The sequence below is a fragment of the Microcebus murinus genome, chromosome 10 (genome assembly GCF_040939455.1).
Source record: "Microcebus murinus isolate Inina chromosome 10, M.murinus_Inina_mat1.0, whole genome shotgun sequence".
NCBI classification, from domain to species: Eukaryota; Metazoa; Chordata; class Mammalia; order Primates; family Cheirogaleidae; genus Microcebus; species Microcebus murinus.
Window position 1 is genome coordinate 48635451 of NC_134113.1, and position 16976 is coordinate 48652426.

Genomic DNA, 16976 nt, shown 5'->3' on the forward strand with positions numbered 1-16976 from the left:
CTGTGAAATCCAGTAATTCCCGATTTCTGCAGTCTAGAAAACCTAGGAACAGGGACCAGTTTAAACCATAAGGCTGTCTTAGAACCCGCTGCTACACCCAGGGTGAAGTGGAAACAATAGTGTGTCTTCCCTTTGCGAACAACAGCCCACAGTCTGCCCAGCCCTGCTGTCACCAAGACCGCAGCCAGCGAGGGGCCTGAAAGTCTGAGCAGCCACAACAAAGCCTTTTTGTCCCTTTGGGGTTTAGACAGCATTAAACTTCGAATGAAAGTTCTAAGGCATTTACCCTAAATTCTCCATCTCACCTGCAGCCCCTTAGTCTGAAATGGAAAATTCTATTTGGGGGAACTGTTTGGAGATGCCTTTAGGCTAAATATGAAGACAAAGTTAAAAAGAAAACTTGAACATAAAACATGGAAACTCTCAAAGAACCACTGGAAAAAGGAAAAGGAAATTCTTCATTTAAAGCCTGCTCCAGAATTGAAGTTCCAGAAGACTTTCAGTATCAAAAAGAATGTTGCAACAGCGCCAGTCACTCACCCTTTGTTTTCGCTGTTGGTTGGATGTCTGTGGTCTCTGTTGGGCTGGGAGACTTGGGAGGAGGGAAACTCAGAGCACCACACTCAGAGCTGCGCTCCGGGCCATCACATAGCAGCAACTGGACAAGGGTGTCTTGAGTGACCGAATGGCTGGAAGAGGAAGGTACAATTTTCTGAGACTATCCAAGATGTGAAACGCTCGGGGCAGAACATGTCAATTAACAAAAGACTACTGCTTATTCTATTTTTCTACTTCCTGTTCTACCAATGACCTTTACTAAGAAATAACTCATGCCATTTGGTCTGCAAGATAATCGGGATCGTTTTTTAAGGCAGGAAGCATAACATTTTCTTGAAAAGGGCTTTAGTTGGGTTTCATTTGTATTTTATTCCTAATATAATTAGTCTTTTTTTTTAAATGAGTAACTATAAATGAATCCCCCCTAACTGATGCTGTTTTCCCAAAGATCTTTATTGAGATGGACAGTTGGAAGCTTTGCATCTTTGTAAAAAAAAAAAAAAAAAGGAGCCCATGTCCTATGTCTGTTTATTACAGAAGAGCTTGAAAAACTTATTTACATGCCTTGTGAAGACACCAACCTGCTCTGTTAAGAGCACTAATAAAAAGTTGTGTGATAAAAATGCCAAGCCTTGCTTATCTGAAAAGATTCTTCCTAGTTCAAAGGGTCAGTTTCACACCAGGGTCCCAAGTCTTATCAGCTGGCTCTTCTGAGTCTTGCCATTGTAAAATAAAGGATCCCTCCAACGGGCATGACAATGGTACAATCACCAAACACTTCAAAAGAAGCAGGCACAGCAAAGAAGATGCAGTGAGTTTGCCCCTCACTGTGATGTTTACACACAAGTTCCAACAGCTCAACCCACAACAAAGGCCAGGCAGGATAGTCAAGGGCATTGGGCCTGCGGAGTAGTCAAGGACTCTGTCTTCACCAGTAAAGCCAGGGGAAACTTCCCTTTAAACACCATTTACCCTAAACACTGTATTCTCAAAAAACAGGGTCTCATTATTCTACTAGGGTGAGGGAGCTGCTGGAAGAATGGAAGTTGAACTTCGGGGCCTGCATCCTTGGCACATAATTAGAGAGAGAAAGAGGGAGAGAGGAAGAGAGAAAGAAGCATGTCTGCAGATTTCATCTGCAGGTGTCCACATGATTTTTGCAGATGTGGATAAAAATAAGAATAAAATACTATACTGGTTTGCAGGGTGCAAAGAGAGAGCCTACAGGTATGAGATAAACAGAAAGCAGGATTTATTGAATTTCCTCTGAAGGTCTGTCCTTGGAGGGGTGGTGGGAGTTCTGATCTGTTGGCTTGTTTAACTTCCCTGAAAATCAAAAACAAAAACCTATTTTCCCAAATCAGGTTCCACAGGAGAAGGGATATGGAAATCCAATGTCTGTGAAAATGATTGAAGGCTTACCCCTGAGGTTCTTGGAGATGTGTATTAGAGACACATAAATAGTATTATTTCAAAGACACCCAGGCACCTAGATGCTAGAAGCAGGGGGTGAATAGGGAACAGCTTGATGTCTTCTGGATCAAAGGTTTACTTAAAATGTCTTTTTTATTTCTCAAAGTTAGGGACTGTGCTTTGTACATCTTAGGATGCAAAGAATGTTTTAAAAACAAGCGAACGATCTCCCCTTCTATTATTATAGGGACTCCTTTGTACTTTGCAAAGTGCTTGGCCTTGGTAAAGACCAATAAGACTGCAAGGTCTGTGAGGCAAGGTCTTCATCTGATTAAACCCTCACCCCTCCCCCCCACTGGGGTTGTGTTACTCAATATTCCATCAACCTTGCCCTAGTTCTTTCCAGGTTCCTATCTTTGCTTTAGCCCCAGTGATGTGCCTGAATGCCCAAAATATTGCTCCTATTACTAAACCAAATAAAGAGTTCAGGCAAAGTTCCCAGGGATGGACAGATTTGTTTCTTTGTCAAAAAATAATTTTAGCAAGCATTCTGGTGTGCCTATCATACCCTATTCACAATTGCATCCCCTGCAGTCTCTCTCTCTCTCAATACTCTTCATCCCTTCTTCCTAAGTTATCGTCATAGCACCTATTCACATCTGACATCGTATGTATTTTCTGTAATTACAAATACATTTGGCCCCTGCCTTCACCCCTAACCCCACTAGAATGTAAGCTCCATGAAGGCAAGGATTTCTATCCATTTTTTGTTCACTGATGTAGCTCCAATACTTGGTGCATAGTAGGTACTCAATTAATGTTTGTTAAATGAATAGAGCTGAGCATGGTGGCATATGCCTACAGTCCCAGCTACTTGGGAAGATCCCTCAAACCCATGATTGCATCTGTGAATGGCCATTGCACTCCAGCCTGGGCAACATAGCACGACCCTGTGTGTTTAAAAAAAGTGAATAAGAGCTGCTCTTTGCCCTTAAGTAATTCTCTATCTATGCCCCTCTATTACGTATCTTCAATGCTATCCTCATTTTTATGTCTCTCTCTTTTTAAAGCTTTAGTGTCTCCTTTTAAAAATTATTATATAATAAAACATGAATACAATCTCATTGTATATTAGGAAGCTGTTCTGTTTAGTATATGCCGTAGCCCCAAGACTATAACCATTCCAAAATTCATTTGGTGCTTTTCAAAATCCTTCGAGGCATTGCCATTGCAATGAAATAGTCCAATAGTATGGTATACAAATATATCCCCAAAGCATGAAACATTAATGATCTAATAAAAACAATTAGTTTTAGGTTGTAGCAACTGGAACTATGTCTTCTATTCTGGGATTTAAAAACCTTTTATTTTCTGCATTTTATATTTTCCCCTGTGTGTGCTTGTATGTTGAAAAACTATTAAAATCCCCCACCAGTTAGTTCTCTTATCTCATGATTCTTTGGTAGAAGAAAGATCATCATCTTTTATTTTTTTCCATGAATCTCTTGTCAGTGTTCCCATAGGAAACAGTTATCTAAATATAACTTAATTATTGTTACAAAAGAATGATTTCACTAATGCACTCAGACCAACAGAAACACCTTGGGAAACGCAGGGGCTGATGAGCTAAAATTAAATCTGAACAATTTATCTATAATATGCTGTCGAAGGACTTGTCAAATGGAAAGACCCACATTACCAAACAGAAATGAGAACAAAGTTTGTTTGCCCATTCTGGCCTATTCTATTTTTTTCATTTTTTTAAAATTTATTAAAATTATATACGCACATAGTTTAGTAAGTGAACAGTTCTAAAAGGTTTGTTTTGAAAAATAGCGGTTTTCAGTTTCTCCCCTTTTCTGCTTCACAAATGCAATCATATTCACCTCTTTTAGCAGATTCTTTTACTATTTATCTCCATTTCTCAAGACAGCATACTGATGTTCCTACTTTTTTCTTTACCTTTTTTTTTTTAAGGCATTATCTGTTACCTTCTACCTTCACTCCATCCCATGTACTCTTTCATGGAATGTAAAATTGTTGAAACCTTACATGTCTGAAAATATCTTTATCTACCCTTAATCTCAAATGATACTTTGGTGGAGTACTGAATTCTAAGCCTAGACTGATTTCTCCTTATAGCATTGAGAGTGCTACTCTGTGTCTTCCAGCTTCCAGTGTTGCCATAGTGATTTTTTCATCCTTCCCATGAAATCTGTTTTTCTCATCTCTGAAAGGTTGTAGGACCTTTTATGTTCTGAGTATTCTAAAATTACCTGATGATATATGTTGGTATGAGTCTATTTTCAAATAAACATACAGGGTGTTTGGTAAAACATACAGGGTGTTTCCCAAAATTTAAGTCCTTCCATTCAGGAAATTTTCTAGAATTATTTATTTGATGATAATCTTTTCCATCCATTTTTTCCTATTATTTAAATGTTGGATCCCTGGACTGGACTTCCTATTTTCTCATCTTTTCTCTCCTATTTTGCATTTCTTTGTGTTTTTAATTTACTTCCTAGGAGATTACTTATATTGTAGCTTCTAAGACTGCTGGTGAATGGTTTTCCATTTCTTCTCAAATATTTTTAATTTTCAAGAGCTCCTTTGTTTGTCCATGAAGGTTCCTTTTTTGTAGCATCTTGTTCTTGCTTATTGGGTATATCTTCTTTCTCAGACAATATTAATGATATACATATTTTTTAAGTGTCCTCCCTGGAAACTATCTATTCTATCTGCTCTTACTGTGTCTCTCTGTTCTTTTCTTTTTTCCTCTCCATTATCATCTAATGAGATGTTCATTTCATATTAGATATTTCTTCCAATCTCTGGGGATCCCTGGTGATCTGTTCCTGTTTAAGAGTGACATACTAAAAAGCTGATTGATTGGAAGCCGTCTATGTTTGGGAAGATGGGGGACAGGGAAGAGGAACTTGTTGACTCTGTCCTCACTTTAGACCTAAGATGATCTAGGTTGGGCTGTTTCCTTGAGAAACCCTAAGTGTCAGTCTCTTTAGATTTGTTCACACCCCACACTCCCCCACCCCACACCCCCAACTCCAGCCTTTGGCTAACCAGATTCTCCAGAGAATACTTTTCCCATCTCCTGCCTAGGGGATGATACTAGTTGAATGATGTAGGAAGCCAAGTTGAGATGTGTTACCTGATTCTGATTCTTCTGGTTTGGGTTAGGTACCCCATGCTCAACTGTGCCTGTGTCTCATAGTTTAGAGAATCCTCTATTCCACCCTCACCAAAGGATAAACCTTCTTGAGCCTTTTGGGAGTTCCATGGTATAACCCAGATTGCTTCTTATCTTTCTCTACTACTTCCAGATTAAGATCTTCCTCCTTGTGTTTTCTAAAATAAGTTACTAAATATCCTGTTTCCAGACTCCAAAATTTGTTATTTTCTTCTTTTCCCATTCTTTTCCTGTTTGTGGGTTGTCACTTTTTAGAAAATACTTTATTTGCTGTCATTTTAATGACATTTTGAAAGGGGACAGAACTAAATGTGTGATCTGCCATCTTTAACCAGAAGTCCCTATTTCATTTTTTCCAGAGGGTGGTTCTTAAGGCTATTTTCAAACATTGTACCAACCTTACTGCCTCTTCCTAGCTTAAGGACACTCTGCAGCCCTTGAGATCTTGGTTTGAAGGGAGAAGAGAAGAATCTCAGTTGGTAAAAGGCAAATGTGTTATTAAACACTTAACTAGGTACTTAACAAGAAGAGTGAAGTATTTTCTTGGGTAGTCTGAAAGATGTTTTATTTTTTATACAATAGATGGGTTTCTTTCTGTACTCCAGGTAAGCACACATTTCTGGAGTTTGAAGGAGGAATTAAAAGGTCTCAGAATGTCTCTTCTAGGCCTGGGTTTTTAATTCCAAAAATAACAGAATTTAAGACCTAGTCTAATGCAATGCCTTTATTCCATTAGCAAGCTGACTGGTTTTACTGTAAAAGTTGGCTAAATAAAAAGGATCAGAACTTTTTGAGGGCAGATATCTTTATAACACTATGATCACTTGCCTGCTAACAAGAATGAATTTTTATACCCTGGACAATTTATTATTTTTTCAACTGAAGTGCCTTTCTCTAATAAGTACAAATAATAAACATACAACATACTGAAACCCATATGTTGTGGATTTATTTTTTAACAAAGCAAAGTTATTTAAGTCCTGACATGAACAACAGCTGCCAACTTAATTTGAAAGTGTTAAAAATATCTCAGTGGTCCTGAATTTTCCTTTATTTGTCCCTTACATCTGTCTTCACATCTTAAAACTAAAATATTATTGAATTTACCTATATAGAAGTTATAAGATGAATTTGAACCCCATTTTTATTTAAAATTAACCGTATTCAATATGAACATTCGGTTACATGACCTTGAAAGGTGACACTATCTACTGATTGATTGATGCAGGAATAATGCACCTTGTATTTCTTGAAATACTAGCAATAATATCCCTATAGCCCTCTGATAAACTGTAAATTGCCCTTACTAAATAATTTAAAAAGTATAAATATTGTAACAGATAGAGGACCAATATCAGGTAAGTTTTCCAATTTATTAGAGGAAGTAAAAATGAAATACACCACAGCTTGAGAATTGATAATGCTCTAAGTAGGAAAGTCAGACCTGAAATGTTGCAAAAAAGGGTTACATTACTTCTCTCTTTTGGTGTATAACCCTCAAGCAGTAACCGTTACCATCTTTAATATTGAAAAATGTCTTCAACATGAAGAATTCTTAGCATTATTCAGGAAACTAACCTGTTGCCTGCACAATGTTGCTAATAGGCATTTACTGAATTTTCAGCACATTTTTCTTTTTCACATTTTAGGTTATGTTGGAAAAGCACGGAGAGAAATTTAGTCACAGTGTGTATTGGAGGACTAATCTGCTTTCCGGTGGATATTACATATAACTCTCTGACTCCAGATACACCATGGATCTGATGACCCAAGAATTTGTAAACACAATCAGAACAGGTGATTTGGATACCTGTGACTTTTATCTATATGCAAACTTACCTAGTAAGACTCTCCTATGGCATACTTAAATGAAATGAAACCCTGTTAACCACAAAGTTCAGGATAAAGATCTTTGATGCCTAACACAGCATTCTGAAGCAAGTTTTTATTAACTAGCCATTTTGTAAATAACATTTATCTTCAAAGCACCAAGCACAGTACACATTCCCAGGTAAATAGTAAGTGCTTAGGAACAACTGTGTTGAATTAATTTATGACCCTAAACATTCTTTCCTCTGAAATATATTTTAACACTGTAATTGAATTGACCATTGCTTCATTGAGCTAATCAAGGCACTTCCTATCTTTAAACTAATTTTATTTCCACTAAAATGGCCTGTACAACACTAGTAATTTGAAATAGCAAGGACATGTATAACAAAACAGCTCTACGAATAGAATATTTGATTATAAAAATCAAGGTTATTTTGAAGCACTGCATATAATGGAAAAACAAAAGGACAGTAAGTCCAAGCACCTGAATTTTAGCTATGTAACCTTGACTTTTTTTTTAGAATTTATTCCTACTAATCCAATAGATTTAAAATTTTCCTGAAATAATAAAAGGACCAAAATTAAAGAATGAAGAATAAAATTATTGGAATGCAGAATAAAAATTATTGGTAATAATCATTGTTTAAATTTTTACATTTATCTTAAAGCTCTATATCAGTTATGATAGTTTTTAGAATAGACAGGCTTTTTTGGAAGATAGGGAGGATGGTTAACAACATGAGTTCTGGAGTCACTCAGCTGTGGTTCACGTGCCAGCTTTGGCACTCACTAGTTGTGATGTTGTGAGATGTGTACTTGGTCTTAGTCCTGGGTGTCCTAGTGTACAACTCCTAAAATTTTTAGAATCTCCAAAGTGATAAGTGTCCTTTTGCATGCTAATGAGATGACTGGTGGCCGGCAGCCCCTGGGTAGCTTCAGGATGGGCAGTGGTCATAGGGAAGACCAAGCTGTGATTAGAGGGCTAGGACATTTCAGACCCAACCTCTAGGGAGGGGAGAAGGGCTGAAGGTTAAGCTGATCACCAACAGCCAGTGACTTAATTAATCACGCCTATGTAATGAAGTCTCCATAAAAGCCCCAAAGGACAGAGTTTGGATGAGTTTCTGGATAGCTGAACACGTGGAGGTTCTTAGAGGGTGATGTGCCCCCAGATAGGGCATGGAAGCCCTGTGCCCCTTTCTACATGCCTTAGCCTAGGCATCTCTTCGTCTGTATCCTTTTTAACATTCTTTAAAATAATCCAGCAAATGCAGTGTCTCCCTGGGTCTATCAAATTAATAAAACCCAGGAGTAGACTGTGGGAACCCCAATTTATGAGGTCTGTCCGGAAAGTATCCAGCCATGTAACAGGAAAAATAGAGACATTTATCGAAGACGATATAAGATACAAGAAACACTGTACATAGGACAATGACTTCCAGAACGTGGATCACTTTCAACAAGATTCTCGACCATCTTTGAAGCGTTTGTGCCACACTTTTATTTGCACTGCACTCACTGCATCATCTCCAAAAGCTTCTGTATCATCCAAATAGTTTGCGCGGAGGAAACGGTCAAGCTTAATGCAAAATTTGATGCAGATTTGTTGCTCTACTCGCTCAGTCATATTGAATGCAATGGCCACAACAGCATCTAGCACCCCACTGACTAGTACAGTGACAGTGTCATTGTTCACGCATGCGTGTTCCAGTCCACTCGCCTTGGCTGCCAGGTTACCACCTTTTGGCACTAACCTTTCTAGTTGTATTAACAATGGCTTGATTCTTTCCTGACAGACTTCGTACAGTCAGAAGCACGGGTCAAACAACCAACCATGGCTACAGTGTAAACAGTGGGTTAGAGGTGTGTTAGAGAGAGGCTGAGGCAGAAAGATCAGTTAGGAAGCTGTTAATGACAAGGTGCGTTAAGCAGGGCAATAGGATGGTGAGGCAGGACTTAGATCAGAGGGAGGGTTTTCAGGTAGAGTCAGTAGTGTATGGTGCTTGAATGACACAGTGGCCACGGTGAGGAGGGCCTTGTCAAAGATGATGCACCCAGTGCCACACTGTGGACCAGCGCCATGTCTACCCAGTCAGATGACCACAACTGGTAATAAAGGAGAAGTGAATGGGGTCAGTGGGAAAGGGTAGAACCTAAGGGTGTGTTTTCCCTGGGAAAACTGCTTCCCCCTCTGCTCCTCCCACAGTGGAAGCCAAGAAACTCAAGAGCCACTGAGCAGGCAACAAAATGAAGCACTGCTAGAGCCCCATTGCATGACAAGGACAACTATACAGGGAGCCCATGAAGACCCACATGTGCCCGGCATGCGGAGGGCACTTAGCAAACATTTTGCCCATGGAATCTGTTAGGCAGAAAGAGTACAAAGCAGTGGGCTGTGTCTTAGAATTACATGAATCTTCTAAACCCTCTGTGCCCTGATTTCTTCATTTAGAAAACAGAGATGAAGATGTTAGGAATGAAAGGGAAAAAAATCCTTAAAATAAGTAAGACATGATCAAGAAGTATTGATACTGGGAAGACTGAGTAGCTATCTGAGATCTGTATCTAATGAGAAGTAATCTATTAAACAGAAGCTGCCAACTATTAATAGATTTTATATTAATATATACTCTTTATGTTATTTTATATCTAACTAAAGTTTTATCTTCTACCTTTTTTTTTTTGCCATAAAACAATTAAACAAATGAAATGAAAGTGTTCTGAAATTTACATGGGAAAGCTAAATTTGTATAGAAGTCTTACTGTGGAAAAAAAACCTGTTTAGGGAGGGCTCTCAATTTTGAGAAAAACTGAACATTTGAAAGAAGTCTTCTCAAAAAAAAAAAAAAAGTGCTGGCTTCGGCAGCACATATACTAAAATTGGAACAATGTAGAGAAGATTAGCATGGCCCCTGTGAAAGGACGACATGCAAATTCGTGAAGCATTCCACATTAAGAAAAAAAAAGAAGATAATATTTATAGCCTGGTTTTACATCTGCCTTTAAATGTCAGTTCCTAATAAAACATTATTGTTCAAAAATTTTTAGCTGATTAAATAGCTAAGTTTAATAAGTCATGAAAAAGTCAAATATTTATATTCAACATTTGAACCATTAGAAATGTTCATATTTTGTCAATCAGGCTGAATTTGATATAATTGGAAATGTTTGGAATATGCCAGTCAGGGAGACTCCAGTTGATATCCTCATAGTCAATGCTCAGAAAATATCCATAGAACATGACAATGAAATTGAGGAAAAATAATCACACACATACCACGTATGTGTACGCTATCCAATAAACACGTGAATTAGCTATACTACTTAAAAAGGACTGCACAGCTTCTTCTCTATCATCATAATTAAAAATAATCCTTGGAGCACCTCAATTAATTCTTTTTCTTGAGATGACTCTTTGCTTCTAGAGTACCACCCCTAAGGGCAGTCTCCCTTGAAAACGCCCCATTTTATGAATGGATGTATCAGACTTACTTTGCTCTGTGGCATCACACATGCAAACACTTTCAAAATTATACTAAAATAAATGGCATGCTTTTAGTTGTTGTTTTTTTTTTTTTAATTAGGAAAAATATCTAGTCCTTCAAAATTAGATGCTTTACTTTGATTTTTGTTTGTAATCAAAATGTTGTTCTGGAAGCCTTTTCTGTAGCCTTAATTACTCAATTAAACATGTTCCTATGGGACTTTATGTCCCCACTGTATGGCAACTCTGCAGATGGCAAAGGTTTTATGCGAAACTGAACTAACCTACAAATTATATAGACAAATTAAAAGAAATAAAATGAATAACCTTTCAAAAATGTTTTTCATACTTTTAACTGGCAAAATGGCTGCTACTTGCCTACTTACTTGGGAGATACAAGAGTCAAGCTAGATCTACAGTAAGGATGAAGTGCTTGTACTTTGCTACTTGTTTATACAAAACAAAATGTTAGCAAACTTGTTCCCTTGTTTAATATGCCACCAAAAGTCAGAAATGTGATTTTTACAGAATTTAGTTCTGTGATTCTTACAGAAGTTAGGTGTGGTGGCTCATGCCATGTAATCTTAGCACTTAGAGAGACCGAGGCAGGAGGATTGCTTGAGGCCAGGAGTTCAAAACCAGCCTCAGCAATACAGCAAGACTCCAACTCAACAAAAAATAAGATTATCGGGGCATGGTGGTGTGTACCTGTAGTCCTAGCTACTTGGAAGACTGAAGCAGGAGGATCACTTGAGCCAGGAGTTTGAGGCTGCAGTGAGCTATGACTGCACCACTGTACTCCAGCCTGGGCAAAAGAATGAGATTTTGTCTCAAAAAAAAAAAAAAAAGTCAGTTTATTTCAGCTCTACTCACTGTATTCAGAGTTGAACACCATTTTTTACACACTCCATAGTCTACCTTTTAGATAATGTACATGAAAGTGTAACCTGTCATGCTCATTTGATATTTTTCAATTTTAGATCAGATATAATAGCAATAGATCTGAAACACTCTATCAACATTTTCTTTAATACTACCTCAAGGATATGGAAGAGAGTTCAGCAGCTCCTAAAGGTTCCTGACATTTTCCCAAAGAATCCCAGAGATATCAGAGAAAAACACAAACCATAAAACTTCTAAGCAAGCCAGGAAGGAAGGTTTTACAGAGGCTCTATTGGCCATTTGATGCAAAAATTCAGTGTATTTTATCCAATTAATATGACAAGAAAAATACAATTTTGTTCATCTGGTATATGTACTATTACTAAATATCCTAAAGCTTTGTTTTTATTGTACAATAATAGTGTTAAAATAGTGTTAGATTATACCTTCATATAAATAATAGGTCAAATACTCTGGACCTCTGATGAATGATCTTTTAAGCTCACATCTCCTTGGTCCCCCTCCCCTTTTTCATGTAGTATTACAAAGATAAACCAGAAAGGTTTGAAAATTTATATGTTGTTAATCTTTTCCATTTCATGATTATCTACAATCAACAGCCTAAAGTGTATGCATTTCAATCCAAAAAGAAGGATAATGCTGAGATCCAACTCAATCCTTTGCAATTCACATAAAACATGAAACCTCAGACCTGACTTCAAAAACAACTTAGTGGCAGCTAGTTTTAATTTATTTGAAGGTAGTTGACATGGTGTTTTTGATTCAATGTAAAATGAGCAATTGCTAATGATTGGAATGATATCTTTCTCTAGAAGGAGAAAGGTAAATGAATAATGAAAAGCAAAACCATTCTTTTTTATTTATTCATTTATTTATACATTATTGCTTATTTAAATATTTCCATTCCCTTAGAAATTTTACTTCTAGCAGTAAATCTTAAGGGAACAATCAGAGATATGTACAGGTGTTCAGAAAGTAATTTTTGAACTAAAAAATAAGTACTTTGAAGATTCAACAAGATGGAATAGGTTAAGAATTGGCTAAATAATTTTATTCATATAATCAAAAATTATGCAGCTATAAAAGGATGTTATAGACCAGCACATCCAACAGAAAAAGAATGTGAATGACATTTGTAACTTTAAATTTTCTAGCAGGCATATTTTTAAAAGTAAAAAGAAAGAAGTACAATTATCAATATATTTAACCCAACATATTTAAAATAGCTCAACATGTAATCAACATAAAACTTAATAATGAGATATTTACTTTTTTTGGTATTGTCTTGGAATCGGTGTATTTTTTATAATGGAGCATATCTCAATTCAGACTATCCCCAATTCTGGTGCTCAGTAGTGCATGTTGCTAGTGGTTACAGTATTAAACAATGTAGCTATAGATAATGTTCAGACCTTGAAAATCATTAATGATATATTAAAATTTAAAACAGATATGTCATATGTACAGTATGATTCTAATTGTATGCTTTAAAAATTCATGAATAGGAGAAAAAACCTAGAAGGGAATATATCAAAATGTTTAGTCTGCTACTCTGGGGATTATTTTTCTTCTTTTCTATTTTCTTTTCTGTATTTTCTAAGTGTTTGCAAATAAGCCTGTACTACTGTAAAGGTAATGAATGGCTATGTTATTTAATATTTTCTAATCAGCATTGATTAGATTTATGATGACTTAGACATTCAACTCTTTCTAAGAACCTGATCCCTGAAGAATGACTGTACTTGTCTTTGTTCTGTATTTCATACTGGTGAATAACTAATTTCATTGTCCATAGAGAATAATTCACCACTGTGAACAAGACTTATATTTTGAGCATAAGCCCTAACATTTGCCCCTTAAAGGTGGCGTGTGTAATTATAGTATAAGAACTGTGGGTAAATTATTTCATTGCCTGTTAAATAACCATTTGTTAAGTCTAGACAACAATCATAAATAGCCATTATTTATAAAGTTGCCATTCAAAGTACTTGGGGGAATTGTATAATAAATAGGCAATATGACCAATACCTCCTTGTACTCCCATGCTCCACAGAGAGAGAGAGAGAGAGAGAGAGAGAGAGAGAGAGAGAGAGAGAGAGAGAGAGAGAAAATACATAAAATTGTGCAAAGATGCTAAATACAGACAAAATCCACTTTGAAAAAGTGAGACTAAACTGAAATGGATGTCACATGCATAGCATCTGCCTCACATAACAGAGGTCTTATTCTGCTCTCTTCATCTTGTTGTGCCCAAACAACCCCCTACCCACAAAAAAGGCCCTTAGGACAAAACAAGGCCACCATTCCTCTTCAATCTGTCTTGATGTTCCTCTATTACCAGTTATGCACTAACTATTCTTACATTCCTCACTGTATCCTCAGCAAAAGTTCCCATACCACCCTTAAGTAGGTCCGAAAATATTTGACATTGATTTGTTTTATTTAGAAATATTTGCCAAACTCCTATTATTGCATAAAGTGGGGCTTATAGTCAGTAAGAGAAGCACACAAAGACAAATAGAAAATTACAGATGGTAGTAAGGACAATAAAGGAAAAGAAGAGGGTGCAATGAAAGAAAATAACAGATTCAGGGTGGGGGACAGGGAAGTCTTCTTCATTGACAATGAGAACTGATAGATGTGAGAATAAAAATAAAATCCTAAGCCCCCCAACTGACTGAACGGACCCTATCTCGGCCAAGGGGACACAAGAGAAACCTTAAAAACTGAGCTGCTAGCCATGACAGGATGGAAGGTTAGACACACCTCAATACCCCCTCCATCACTAATCCCCATTAGACTTTCTTTCCTAAGGGTTAAGCAGAAACCAGCATTGCTTTTCTTTTCTCCCTTTTCTTTTTTTCTTTCTTTCTTTTTTTGAGATAGGATCTCTCTCTGTCACCTAGGCTGGAGTGCAGTGGCATCAGCATAACTCACTGTAACCTTGAACTCTTGGGCTAAAGAAATCTTCCTGCTAGGACTTCAAGAGGTTAGGACTACAGCTGTGTACCACCACACCTGGATATTTTTAAATTATTTTGGGGGGGGGCAGGGGTAGAGACAGGTTCTCACTATTTTGCCCAATCTGGTCTCAAACTCCTGGCCTCAAGAAATTGTCCTGCCTCGGCCTCCCAAAGTGCCAGGATTACATGCATGAGCCACCACGCCTGGCCAGAAACCAGCATTCCAAAAAGACTCTTTCCACTGCTGCTTTCAACCAAGGACCTGAAGCTGCCCCTTCCTTTTGAGGTTTCAACACAACTGACCATCATTCCTTTCTGATAAGAGAACACTGACCATGGAGTTTACAGAGGCTGGCCAGTTTACAGAGGCTGTGCACAGTGGATTGTCACATCCTCTGCTTCACCTTTTGAGCTCAGAGGGCTGAAAACTCCACCCTGAGATCATGCTAACTGCTGCCATTTTTAAACATGTGACACATGAAGAGGGAAGAAGTTCAATTGTATGTGCATGTGTTAATTATTTCATAAATACTCATGATTACTCCTATAGCTCATTAAATGTGTGTATTCAGTCACCCTATCCAGCACAAATTCTTTTCCCCTTCACCCCTCCCTCGAAGTGCTCTCAGCTTCTGCCCAAGGCTGCGCTCCCCGGCCTGCAAGATGGCCAGCCTGCAGGATGTAACCTTTTATGAGAAATAAAACTCTCCTTTTCAAACTTATGAACCTCATGATTCTTCAATTGGCAGACGAGAGGTAACTAGTTAGAGTGGGAAGAAGTACCTTCCTGCAGAGGTGCACGTACTGGCCCTGGGTGGATGGGGACTCGGGTGAATTCAGGAAGGGCAGGCCAGTGTTGGCTGGACTATGGTAAGGGAGGGAAGAAGGCCAGAGACATTTCAGCCTGTTGGAGTCCAGCAGAGGGGCCAGCAACAGTGTGTGATCCATGCTGTTATTATTATTATTCTTAACAACAATAGCAATAGATAAATCGCATGCTGCGAGCTCTACCCATAAGAGTGGATGAATGGCTTACAGCAGCCCTTTTGCTGTTAAGCACCCAAGAGGTTAGTAACTTGCCCAAGGTAGCAGGACTTGTTGAAGGGTGGAGCAAGGATCTGCTGACTCTGGAGTCAGAACTCTTACCCTCGTTGGTAGACTGCCTCTCCTTCTGTATCTTACACCCAGACGCTCATTGCTCTCCAGAGTTGGGAAAGGAAGAGTTTTTTGAAAGCGGATACTGGGAAAAACCAAATAAACTGAGATTTACGTTCCTAAAAAGATAACCCAGCCTTATGAACACTAAACACCCAACCATTCATGTCTAAAACTATGGAATAAGAACAAAGAAATATATATAGCATGCTGCAGTAGACAGCTATGGTTTTTGTCTTCCCAACATTTGTTTTCTTTTTCTCTGATAAAAACAATGTTTTCTTTGGGATGCTGTCTCTCATCCGTTCTCAGTCTATGGCAGTTTGGGTGAGGCAGACCCCACCCTCTACCCCTGGCGTTAGGGCTGGGCACATAATCCTTTTTACCTAGTCAATTGGAACATTCCACACAGTCAGCCAGGAACTGGTTCAGAGCTGGTATATGACTGATGGCATATGAGCTCAATTCTGGAACTTTGCTGACCTGTTGAAGAAGATGTGAACGTACAGCTGCTGTATGTGCTTTCCTCAGCCATGGACCATGCTGCCTGAGAATGAAGCCAGTCCAGGAGAAAGACATGCCTGAAGATGAAGACATGGAGTCCTTATGAATCACTGAACACATGGATTTGACCATGCTAGAAGCAAGATTTACTCCTGGACTTTTCGGCCGAATGAACTAACACATTTCCTTTTCTTAAAGAAGCTATTTTGAGTTGGATTTTTCAATCAGAAGAGAACTGGTATGGATTAGAGTCAGAGAAACCTGGAGAGACATGAGGGTCAAAGTAAGGCCAATATTAGCCAAAATAGCAGAGAGGTGGTCAGAAAGATCCTAAATTTTATGATCATTGAGACAACTGAGAATTCACATGGTTAGTGAGCATGCTTCCAACCATGTGGAAATTGGTTGGCACAGCTTTGAAATGCAGGTGCAAACAGCCAGGAGTCAATAAACAGTTATTGGCCACTTAATGTGCGCCAGACCCTGCTAGGTGTGGCAATATGATGATGAACAAGGCGGAGTCCCCTTCTCCCTTGGAGTTCATCAGCTACTCCAGAGGGCAAAGGAGGGAAGCACGGGTTATACCCACATCATGATTTACCTACACACTGAACACAGTACATTAAAAGCAGCACCTGATTAAAAAAGAAAAAGCCTTCCTTCTCTGGTCTAGACATAAATATCTCCCTCTCAACAGTGCAATGAAAAGGCCACAGGTGCCGAGGCCACAAGATAAAGAGAACTGGAAAATTAACGATCAGCATTAGTAGTAGCAGCAGTTATGGGTAGAAAGACTTAGAAAGTGGAACTAAGGAAACTAAAGTGGACTTTTGTCTATTTCTAGAAATGAAGTTGCTAAATAAAGAAATCAATCCAGAAAACTGGAGATAGAATGTAAAGAAGAACAAAGAAGGCCCAAATTAAAAATGCCTCTAGCTGCTGCAAAATAATGTTAGGC

General features: G+C 38.1%; 1 protein-coding gene and 1 non-coding gene across 3 annotated transcripts in view; one reads left to right on the forward strand and one right to left on the reverse strand.

Annotated features, from left to right (window-relative positions):
* The window catches only part of PRICKLE1 (prickle planar cell polarity protein 1), a 105184-nt gene that overhangs the window by 45436 nt on the left and 42772 nt on the right, over positions 1 to 16976 (reverse strand). Inside the window, exon 1 of one of the 2 annotated variants that reach the window (XM_076007189.1) lies at positions 541 to 2737. The exons of the other annotated variant lie outside the window; for it this stretch is intronic. The gene's annotated coding sequence lies outside the window, so the exon portion shown is untranslated. Of the gene's footprint in view, positions 1 to 540; positions 2738 to 16976 lie in introns of those variants that run through there. 2 annotated transcript variants of the gene reach the window in all.
* On the forward strand, positions 9860 to 9966 carry LOC142873533 (U6 spliceosomal RNA). Its single transcript, XR_012921551.1, has one exon. It is a non-coding gene; the product is annotated as a U6 spliceosomal RNA (small nuclear RNA).